We start from the raw sequence: 12,492 nt of genomic DNA on the forward strand, positions 1-12,492 counted from the left end.
AGCACGCGACTGCGCAAACAGATTTGCAGGCAGGCCAACACGTGTAAATCAGGTGCAGAATTGGCCTCTTTCCAGAGCAAGCGCGCGCTACTAGCGCAGCTGCTCAATGGGAGATGTGACCGGTCTGCCCGGTCAGTTATGAGAAGTCGACCGGAGAGGGCGCTTTCCATTAGTGCCTGCAGCGGCCCTCTGCGGAGCTGCGACGTTCATACAAAGCACCTTAAGAACATCAAGGAGTACGCACTGAAATGTCCGGCCTGGCTCATGCGACACACAAAGGTGCGTGTTTTGTGGTGCGCGGCCAGAGGGCCCAGCATGGTCGTTAATTTTTCACTGCCTGCAAACCCAGTAAGTAGCAGACGGTTTATTGTAGCCTTCTATTCGGCAAACACCATTCAGCTGCAGAAGATAGATACAGCGCATGATCTACATTTTGTTCAATCGCTTCTTTGTTAGTCCGTCGCTGTTGCACGCTTATAAACGCGCTCAAAATACGTGCTCAGCAGATGATCAGTCTCCGTCTCCGTGAAGCGCTTATTAGTTCATCCTTACGTCTCGAAGAAGCTCTTTGATGTTTGAAATCTAGTGGTTTTCGATTTTTGCGTTACGCCGGAAACGCTTTCGCAGGCTTTTACTATACGCGTTGGGTTGACGGCGCTGATGCAACAAGATTATAACAGCCTATATGTTTCTATCAGGCGGTTGCGTGGAACAGAATTCGGGTATTCTTAGTGGAACACGTGCAGCGCCGCTGCCTTTAGACGGCCGCAAAGGAAACATCTGATTGGTTTGGTTTGTGGGGGTTTAACGTCCCAAAGCGACCCAGGCTATGAGAGACGCCGTAGTGAAGGGCTCCGGAAATTTCGACCACCTGGGGTTCTTTAACGTGCACTGACATCGCACAGTACACGGGCCTCTAGAATTTCGCCTCCATCGAAATTCAACCGCCGCGGCCGGAATCGAACCCGCGTCTTTCGGGCCAGCAGCCGAGCACCGTAACCACTCAGCCACCGCGGCGGCTACGGAAACATCTGATTGTGGTAGCATAATGGTAGCCTCCCTTTATGAAAGCACGCCGTTATCCACGATTATTTAAACCAAATTTTCTATTATAAGGAACCAGAGTGCAGCCTATGCGACTTTATTACTGCACTGCTATTCGTGTTTACTGCTCAATGTGAAAAGTACCCCGAACGTTCATGCAGCTATAGATGCATCGTCGTGGTGCAATTTTGTGATGGCCAAGTGCCAGAGGTGCACACATATACATTATACATTATCCGGATAGCATAAATCTGAACAGGAAACTCGGTTTGCGATCGCATGGTTAGCATGATCGCCTCGCACCTCTGTCGCAAACGCAAAATTCCGAACGCGAGAAGCAGGCAGAGGGAGCCAGCGCTTTGAAGCGCAGTTCAGACGGTCGTCATTGTTGGACGGAATGTCCCCCGTGACTAACCAACCCATTCAGTTGACGACGCGAAGCGAGGGAAAGGGACACAAAGTGGCGCGGAGAGAAGAGTCCCGACCACCTCTCTGGTAGGGTGTCTTAACCTGGTGGTTGTGCCGATATTATTCTATCGGAGGATGTGAATGGCCACATCGAGGATATTGATGGGCAAACAGATTTAAACGGGAAGTTGATGCTACACCTCTGTGAGCAGCGCAACCCAGAATACAGAAAATAAATGTGAGGGACAAATCGCGCGCAAATTCCAGAACAGGCCAGAACGCAGTTAATATACAGTAAGCTCGCAAAAATGGAAATGCACGAGGAGGGGGAGTACAGTTTGAAAGCGATCATAAACATTTTAGTCTGCAGATGGGAACCCTGATAAAAAGAGCAAAACAAAGAAGTCAAAAAGATAACGCAAAATTTAAGTGCGAACAAGTAGCGCTAATAGCAGCAGGCGTTGAGGAAGCAATAGAGAAGCGCCCCTTGGAAAAGTGGGATTATAATCAGTAGTCATCAGCACCAAAATGAAACTTGTAAGTAAAAGTGGCAAACCGCTGGAAAGTAAATAAGAATTAAGCCACGAAGCTGGCAGAATAAGGAAATTAAGGAGGCCATCGAAAAAAGAAGGGTGGCTTCAAGAGACCACAGAGACGCAAGAAAGGCGCAGTTATCTGAAGAGGAAATAGGCCAAATCTGGGAATCTTGACAACAGAAAAAAAAACGGAAGTACAGGTCCTCGTCCGGGGTTAAATAAAGCAGTGAAACTATAGCTGGATAGCTGAAGCTCGTGATGCAACTAAAGGTGGGCCAATTAAAATTCTGGGATCATATAAGCTGTCTGGGTAAAAAAAATAAAAGCAAGAACGGATTCAAGATGACTAGGAAAAATGCCTAGAGAGAGAAAGGACGCTGTGAAATAGATTACATCATTTAGGAGCGACGATAGAGTGATCTCCCCGAATAAGGAGCAAGAACAAAGGAGCTTAGAACTGACCAATCTTGTACAGAAAAAGCCTGAGACAAATATTCATAAATCCTCATCCGTAGACAGAGACGAAATTTCATTAAAGCTGGCTAATACACTTGGTTCAAGAAGCAAGGAAACGTTGTTAAAAACAATGTGACAGTCATAACAAATAAGCAAATCCCGGACAGCTGCCAACAGACTAAAGCGAATTTGATTTATAAAGGCAAATGAGAGTGTAAGAACATGATATCTTTCAGACCGATTACGATAACATCTGTTATATATTGGCCGCAAATACAGGCGGTGAGATTAAAAATGCAGTCACGGATGGAAAGTAATAAGATACTCGGATAACTTCAGAACGGGTTCAGAAGCGTCAGGCGCTTAGATGATAGCCTGTTGCTGTTTACCCAATGAATAGAAACAGCTAGGGCGGAAAACAGAGCTCTAAATTTAGCCTTTATGGACATAAGCGGCGCACACCACAACGTGAACATGCAACTCATGTGGAACGTACTGAAGGATGAAGGTATCGGTCATGAAATAACTGATTTCCTAGAGGAAATATACCCAGGTAATAAATTGGAAATTACATTGGAATGTATGACAAGTACCACAACTGTTGAGGTACGCAAAGGATTAAGGCAGGGTTGTCCTCTATCATGCTGTTCATGCTTTATATGATAAGTATGGAAAGAAGGCTACAAGAAAGTAATCAACGTTATAACCTGTCGTACGGATTAGGCGGAAAGGTCGTTGACCAACGGCTCCCAGGTTTAATGCATGAGGACGATATTGTAGTGTCAGGAGCTCTGGTTAATTCTTGTGGAGACGCTTTAGGCTTCACTTTTAGCGGAATTAAGTCAGGTCTGATAATTTTCAAAGGTTTAACTGATCAGGCGCTTAAAATGAAAGGCCATGAAATGCCCAGAGTGGAAGAACAAAAATATCTCGGGGTATGGGTAAACGAAGGACAGATACACACGAAAAAGCACGAACAGACAGTTAGGGCAAAAGGGCGAAGCGGTGCCGTGATAATGACACATAGAGCACCGTGAAGGTACAACAGGTATCATCACGAATTGTTACAAACTCGTCCAACCTGCAGTTCTTCATAAATGAAGCAGTACAGGGAGATATGGGCTGGGCGTCGTGCGAAGCACGGGGAGCTCAGAGTAAAATATCACAAGAAAAACGCCCGAGGAAATTGGACGATAACAGGTGGGCAGTCAAGGAATTCAAATACATATATACAGAAAGAGCGTTGACTCAGAGTGACGGAAAAGGGCTATAGGAAACTAACCGCTAAGCATGCAGGAAACAAGAATGAAAAAATAAAGGGCAATTAGCGACAGGCAAAAAACCCAGAAGGTAAAAACTGGATTAATTCAATGAAAGAAAAAGCAGACTGTAGAAGTTAGAACTATACTGAAATTCGAAAAGGAAGATCAGAAAGGAATCGTTCTATGATAACTCAACAGGCAGTGCATACTCTTTGAAGCCAGGTCAGCGTGTCTTAGAACGCGAAGCTACAAAAATAAATTTAGCCAAGAAGATGACACATGTGCAGTGTGGGGTAAATCTGTAAGTACAATTGAACGTCTTACAGTGGTTGCTCCGCCGAAAAGTCTTAAGCAACTTGTCTGAACACCTTGAGGAATGATGTACAAAAGCTGCTAGCTACAATCCCAGGTTCTCATATACCATATTCATTTCGCTGTGCACGCTTTAGAGGCCTTCTGCTGGTGCCTGAATCCACTTTAGGAGGGCAACAAGCTTCACACCAAGTAGAGGATACATATCGTGTAGGCGGTTCTCCTCCAACTGAAACGTCTTCATAACATCGAGTAACGGGGCAGATGTCTCTTATAGAAAGGCCGTTCTGGGAATTTTTTTTAGAGTGTTCCAATTTAGACAAGCGCTTTGAGCTTTCGGGTCTTAAGAGGGTCCTAAGTGGAGTTCGATGCGTTTCTGCTCTTTAAAAGGTAAAGCAAAATGATCGTTTCTCGATGAAAGACGGCCGTAAGACAAACTCAGTACGGCCAGAAACCTGCGCTTTTCGGTTTGAAACGATTCCATAATTTTTTTATTTTTTTACCGGCGGATGTTTATCGGTGCTTTTCGGTTGAACCGCAGAATAATCGGCCCAATGACTTGCTGTTGACAGGTAACCCCTAGGTAGACCTACAAATTGTTGGCCATCTTGGAAAGCTAAGCCGCCGGAGAATTTTGCGCACTACGAACAGACCTTAAGACTCGTAGTGCGGGATGACTCAGGCTGAAGAACCTTTCACATTTTCACAGGCTTTCACAACCTTTCACAGGCTGAAGAACCTTTCACATGCACATTTTCTTGCAACTAACGCCTGATAAATTTTGTATGCTTGTGTTTGTACTTTTTGGTGTTCTTGATGTTTGTTACTTGTTGCTTATTTTATTGTATCCTGTGTTTTTGACTGCCATGAAGTGCTCTGTACTGCTGCAGATTCTTTTTCTAAATGGTGTTGAAAGGTTCTTTTATAGGCATTGTGTTTAAGCTGAAGGGAATTTAACGAAATCTGTTTCTAACTAACTTTTTGAAGCTAAATGTGTTTTTTTTTTCAAACTGCTGCCGAATTGTACATGAGGGGGCCTGGCTTCGTCAAGCCGCAATCATGCGGCTTTTACCCGCCACCCCCTCTTTCTCCTTGAGGGAGAAAATAAACATTTGATTTGATTTAGCCATCGGTAAAAACTTGCCACCGGGACCGTGGTGTAGCCGTCGCTCCGTTCTTTTTTTGAGGGGGTGGGGGGGGGGGGAACTATGTGCGCGCGATTACCCCGCTTTGTCCCTGGCGCCCTTTAACATCTCCAGCACGAATGTTGAGCGAGCAGTTTCGAAGTTGGGTGCTGTTATCAAACGCAATCGGGTCAACAAGGTCAGTAAGCTTCCTACTTCAACCAGCTGTGTAGAGTGTGTGTACGAATACGGTAAAAAACGTTAAGCTCTTTGAGTTTATTCTCCCTTTTGTAAATCACCGGTTTTAGAGTTTGTGCTGTACAACTAGTCGCAAAACACCAATATTCCAGAACTAAATGGACGCTGGAAAACATCTGACAATTTTGCTCAGAAATAAACACCGGATAGTCCACGGCCTAAAAGGTGTACTAGAATGTGGCGGTATCCATCTGGATGTTGACATAGGCACAGCTGAAAGTGGAAGATTAGGGATTGGATTTGAAGAAAATGGCGAATTTATAGACCGACCGACAGCTTGCGGAACTGCGGCCGCAGCAAAGCGGCGTGTCCAGCTTTCGGCGGCTTTTTAAGCTGTTTTTGTCTGTTTTGTGCTGCCAGTGTGCATCTGAAGGCGTGAACGTTGGGTTCTCTGCTTCTATACGTTGCGGTGGGCACCGTGCACAGACAAGGTTTGCTACAACTAGCCTTCTGAGCCGCAGTTTGGTGCCAGCCGCGGTGAGAGTTGCGCAAGCTCACCTATATAGTGGCTCGGGACCACCCCGTGAACGGTCGTCGCAGCCTATGTGCCCGGTGGCAGGCAATGTTGGCTGTTGTTGCGGCACACCTCAAAGTCCAGAGGCCGACTAGACGCGACTGGGGAGTGCTTCGTACCCAACTGCAGACCGGGCTACCAGACTTGCCCAGATCGAGCGCCGCTTTTTAAAGCTCCGTCGGAGCCTGCTCCCCCAGCACGTTCTCCAGAGCAGACGGGATGCAGCCACCGAGCGACAGCGTCTGCGCGAAGCACTTTCCCTGGCATATGATATTCAAATCGCACTGCGCCGAATTCAGTGGCAGGGTCCTTTTGAATGCAAACCGGCACTGCTGGTGAACGCTGTGGCCATCATTTTCCCCGGGTGTCTGAAGTATTTGACAAAAACAAAAGTTAAAGAGAGCCTTCTGCACAAGGCGCTAAAGCGTCACAAATGTACCCTCGCTTTCCTGTCGATCCCGGCGATCGCGCTTAGCGACCAGACGTTCTGCTACCGAGCACGAGAGCGCGGGCCGGATTCCGGGCTGCGCTATTTGTGAAGCAGAAGACGAAATGCGCAAACGCCCTTGAGATTTCTGTGCACATAGAGGAACCGATGTCGCCCAAGTTAACCATGTTCTCTACATGGCGGGCCTTATGGCGTCGGAGTCGACTCAGTATACACTGCTCAAGCAACGTCTGAATGCAGAGGGGCGATGAAAAGAAATGCGAACAGAGCGGTGCCTACGCTGTTTCTCATTTCTTTTTATGCCGCTTTTACGTCGGTGGTAGCAAAAGAGACGCTAGACGTGATGCCTTCGGGCACGACTCTATAGGGTCTCTTTATTACCACCCAGGCGATGAAAAAGGGGAGCGCGTAGGCACCGCTCTGTTCGCATTTCTTTTCAACGCGATTTACGCGTAAGGGTTGAGGGCGACCGTTTATCTTTAAGAGGCGGTACAGTTAAATATGCGCTCAGCAGTCATGTGGAAAAGCGAAAAAAATACCCTTGAAATTAATGTATTTCGATGACGAGCTCCGATCGAAGAAACATCCACCAATTCCAGTTCCAGCAAGTAGAATACGAAGTAGCGTAAAATGGCCCGGTGACGACAGCGGTTTCAATCCTCCTGTGCCTTGCCTCACTTAAACAAGCACATGTACACGCGGGGCATCGACCAACTACGACCGCCGCAGTAGGATGGCTAGCCGCAGCCCAGCGACTTGACAAGCCTATATGTAGTTAAGCCTACATCTAACCGCGTTGAAAAGAAGCACGAGGAACGGCTAACAAGATCTGGTCATTCCATCGGGCGGAGTATCAACGCATTAATTTATTCTCACGGCATGGTTCTAGCACAGTCAAATAGGCATGAGAACTGCATAGACATAGGCTCATTGCCCCTAGCGGAGCAGATAAGGTTAAATTTAATTTAATCCGCAGCGGGCAGCTCCAAGTGTAATCAGGTACAGCAGTATTTCATACAAGCTATGCCTATTCTTTCGGGGTCACAGTGATCGCCATAATACATTTAGCGTGTCGCTTTGTTTACCTTTTCACACAGAGACTTGAAAAGAAAGAATAGCGCTTGGGCGTTGTATGGTTCTGCCAGGCAAGCGCGACTCACGCCGTAGGGAAGATGCGGGGGCAAAAAGTGAAAATTTTTGACAAAAACACAACACCTTCAGGACGTAGAAAACGCAATCGAGAAAAGAATCAAAATGAAATTTCGCGCCTTTCCTTGATGCTTAAACAGATGTTGATGACAGCGAAAGAACAATACTTTTCTGAAAAGCTAACAGAATTTATGAAGACTTCCCCACAGCGTTTTTGGCGTCACCTTTCACCCTCATATGAACAAATGAGGTTTATTGAAGTGGATGGTCATGTTATTACTGATCAAGCAGAAATTGCTAACAGGTGCAATACTTATTTTCATTCTGTGTTCAGCCACCCTATATCTCCGCCTGAGAACTCTAGTAGCGAAAAGTGCATACCGCCATCAGACATGGCAGATGTCACTTTGTCTGAGCAAGGTATATTTTCCCTCCTACTTAATTTAGACACGAAAAAGTCTTCTGGTCCTGATACTATTCCTAATGAGTTTCTTAGACGATATGCGGAATGGGTATCTAAATATTTACTAATCATATTTAAGGCATCTCTGGAGCAGCATTCTTTACCAAAAGATTGGCTCCAGGCTAGGGTTGTACCAATACATAAATCTGGAAACAAGCACATTCCCGATAATTACAGACCCATTTCTATCACTTGTGCCTGTTGCAAAATACTTGAGCATGTCTTGGCAAACTGCTTATCCGACTATCTAGAGGGCAACAACAAGCTAAATCCCAATCAGCATGGTTTCAGACGGAGGTTATCTACTGTTACCCAGCTAGTAGAAACGGTACATGATTTTTCTGAAGCAATGAACAACAGGGATCAAGTGGATGCAGTTTGCCTGGACATGTCTAAAGCATTTGACCGTGTCCCACATGATGAACTTATTGATAGGCTGTTCGAACTTGGCATAAACACAAATATTGTACGGTGGATACAGGCTTATCTAACTAACAGAACCCAGTTCGTGGAATTAGATGGCGCCAAATCAGACGTCCTGGGAGTGCCCTCGGGAGTCCCTCAGGGGTCTGTGCTTGGTCCCTTGTTATTTTTATGCTACGTCAATGATATTGCAGTATCTATTCCGCCCCCTGTTAAAGTCCGGCTTTTTGCGGATGATTGTTTAATTTACTCTGTCATTTCAAACCAAGAAGACCAGTTACTATTAAATTCGGCATTGAGCACTATCAACCAATGGTGCACATTATCCAGAATGGAAATCAATTATGCAAAAACTTCATTTCTTACAATTTCCAATAAAACGAAAAATATATTTTCTTTTGATTATGAAATAAACGGGCACTATATAACTCGAGTCGACCATTTCAGATATCTAGGCGTCACTATAACTTCAAATCTAAACTGGCATACACACATCAATAACATATGCTCAAAGGCCGAAACAAAATTGTGGTTCATAAGAAGAAAACTGAAGCTTGCTTCCACAAAAGCAAAACTAACAGCTTATCTCACACTGGTACGACCGACACTGGAATATGCAAGCGTAATATGGGATCCACATCAGAAAAACCAAACTGACAGGATAGAAAAAGTTCAGCGAAGGGCGGCTCGATTCATTCTGTCCAAATATAGATCTACAGATTCAGTGACTGACATGCTTCATGAACTAAACTTGCCTCAACTTTCAAAGCGAAGGAAAGTTGCCAGGCTGAAAATGTTTTATCTGCTATATACTAACCACTTCAACTTAAACATAAGCGTTTACATGACACAACGTTCCTCTAGAGCTGTGAGATCTTCTCACAAAAATCAGGTCACACCCATGACGGCCAGAATCAATTCATTTAAATACTCCTTCTTCCCCAGAACCATAGATGAATGGAATTCCTTGCCCCAGGACCTTTTACAAGCAGATAATCTACACCAATTTGAAACTTATCTGTCCCGTTATTTAAGCCTATAGAAGCCATTTGTCTTTGCTGTCAATCATTATGTTCTTCACCTGCGGTTCCGATCCTCAGTGGTCTGAAACTGAGTGTATTATTTTGAACATTAACCTACATCAGGCACTTGTGGCTTTATCTGCTGGCAAAATAATTGATTTTAAGTTGTATAAATTTTGTACTTGTGGCTTTGTGTACTTGTGGCTGTGTGTACGTATTCAATTGTATGCATCCACCCTGTAACGGCCTTACGGCTGACAGTATCAATAAACAAACAATAAACAATATTTTGCCAACCAATTACGCAACCTCCTGCTCACAAAGTTTCATTCTGAGATGTGGAGTTCAAAGCGAGGAATTTGGGATTACTGAAGCACTGGTGGCCACGTGTGGTGTCGTGTTTCAACGGTTCGAGGTGACACGAACTGATCGGGGAAGCCTGAGGGTCGTGATCGCACTTTTTCCCCACTTTTTAATACAGGTGAGCGCGGCTGCTGAGAACGCGAGGTGCTTCAGCTTAATACAGATCGAACGAACACAATCTTATGCAGTTGATGAAATGGTATTCACAAATATGCTTGAACTACTGATCATCCTGGCGAGATAACCTAACCCCAAAATCTGTGCCCCTCAGATGTTGTAGCATTTGTATGAAAACCCTGCATGAAATAAGACAAAACACCTGCTATTATTGCGCGTATCTACTATGAAATGTTGAAATACAAATTTTGGGATGTCTTGAAGGAAATCTTGATTGCAAAGCTTATGTGCAGGACATTTTTATGAATTTTTGGAAATATAAATTCTCACAATGAAATTGCAGCCTTTTTAAATGTTGATCTTAAAGAAGATTAATATAAAAGATTTTGCTGGGCGAGTTGGTTCATTTTGCTCGAGGGGATGCTTGCAGCGCGACAAAAAGCACAAGGGACAGAGACGAACGGGACAAGCGCCTCCAAAAAATGCGAACACACAGGAGATAACAACACAGGACAACAGCTGGACTAACAACTGAATTTTTTATTGAGTACAGACCACCGAGTAATCTCTACGCATGCGCCAAGGCAAGACAGACACTCAAACATGGTCATTCAAATAATCCAATTCTTTGTCGTCAGCGCTATCGATGGCGAACTGACGCAGGCATCACCATGTTGAGCTATTTGAAAGGCCTCAAAGATTTCACGAGCCCTCCGTGTTTTTCCATAGCCCAGAATGGTGACAGCTACGAAACGTGGGGGACATTTGCCGGGACATCTACTGCAATGCAAAGCAAGACTGCCATCTTCACCGGCGCCAACTTTTGTTCTGTGCTTGCGCATCCTCTCGTTCACACAATCAACCGTTCAAGTTCGGTCCGGCAATTTGCGTACACAGTTCTATGTTTGGTCGTGCAACGCTTCTTATTTCCGCCAAGCATAATTCGTGCACAAAGACCTGAAAGCTTAACGGGAGCAGAAAAAAATGAAATTGATCCCTTGGCGTTCGGCGACTTTCTTAACATGGCCTTTCAAACAAGATGTGGAATCCAGAGCGAAAGTTTTTTGTAACTCCTTACAATGTACCTCTCGTCGACTTTCGTCGAGTTTAACGAAAAGTTTTATATTCAGAAGAATGGGATTTGTATAGGAGCTTGTGTAGCCCCAGTGCTCTGCAATATTTCCTGAGCAAAGTTTGACGTCTGGCTTCTAAGTTTTTTGGACGACGGGTGTGTTCTGCGAATTGTCAGATACGTTGATGACTTTTTAGTGTTTTTAGGCATCGGACCTAATGAGTCCTATCAGATGATAGTTGAACATGTTTTGAGTGCCTTCAGGTGCCGCTCATCCCAATTTAAATTTACTCACAAATTAGCCACTAACAACTCCATCAGCTTTTTAGACTTGTTAGTAACCTTATCTGGAGAAGGCCATGTGTGCTGGATGTACTCACGAATAACACAAAAAGGGCTCTTACCCTTTGACGCTAACCAGTCCAAACTAGTCAAGAGAGGTATTGCTAAGGCTTGTTTCCAGAACGCTGTGAAAAAAAGTTGCTGCCACACCGAGTCAACCAGTGTCACAATGCAAGCCAAACGCTTGTCTGATGCAGGTTTCCCAGCAGAAATGTTGAGGGTGGTCGCTGAATCCGTATCAAAGGAGATAAACGGCGGGGTCAAGAAAGGAAACAAGATGCCACTGACAAAAGAAAAAACTTCAAGTCATGCCTTATGTGCCCTAAGTGGCGCACAATGTTAAGAAAGTCGCCGAGCGCCAAGGGGTCAATTTGATTTTTTCTGCTCCCGTTAAGCTTTCAGGTCTTTGTGCACGAATTATGCCTGGCGGAAATAATAAGCGTTGCATGACCAAACATAGAACTATGTGCGCAAAGTGCCGGACCGAAGTGATTCACAAGATTCCGCTGACCCGTGGAAAATTTTGCATAGATCAAATGGGCGACTGTGTGAACGAGAGGATGCGCAAGCACAGAACAAAGATGGCAGTCTTGCTTTGCATTGTAGTAGATGTCCCGGCAAATGTCCCCCACGTTTCGCAGATGTCACCATTCTGGGCTATGGAAAAATACGGAGGGCTCGTGAAATCTTTGAGACCTTTCAAATAGCTAAACATGGTGATGCTTGCGTCACTTCGCCATCGATAGCGCTGACGACAAAAGAGTTTGATTACTTGAATGACCATGTCTGAGTGTCTGTCTTGTTTGGCGCATGCGTAGGGATTACTCGGCGGTCTGTACTCAATAAAGAATTCAGTTGTTAGTCCAGCCGTTTTCCTGTGTTGTTCTCTCCTTGTGTGTTCGTCTTTTTTGGCTGGTATATTTCTTCTTTAACATGCCATGCCAACAGGCCCACCGTTCTGCCCTGCTTCAGTACTGTTTGAAATATTGAGACTGTTTTTGTCAGTCGGTATTGTTGCATAAAAAAAAACATCAGGAAAGCCACCATTTCCAGAGATGAAAATGGACTCATTATTTGAGCTCTTTTTCCGGACTAAAATTTAGGCAGTCATTTTGGGAGTTTTCCTGCTAAAAGAACAACATGAGAGGAAAGGGGGCATTTGAGGATATATAATTTAAA

General features: G+C 44.8%; 1 protein-coding gene across 4 annotated transcripts in view; it reads right to left on the minus strand.

Moving 5' to 3' along the window:
- The window catches only part of LOC144110538 (uncharacterized protein ZK1073.1), a 113,813-nt gene that overhangs the window by 38,237 nt on the left and 63,084 nt on the right, over positions 1-12,492 (minus strand). The gene's annotated exons all lie outside the window — the stretch shown is intronic.

The sequence above is a fragment of the Amblyomma americanum genome, chromosome 1 (genome assembly GCF_052857255.1).
Source record: "Amblyomma americanum isolate KBUSLIRL-KWMA chromosome 1, ASM5285725v1, whole genome shotgun sequence".
NCBI classification, from domain to species: Eukaryota; Metazoa; Arthropoda; class Arachnida; order Ixodida; family Ixodidae; genus Amblyomma; species Amblyomma americanum.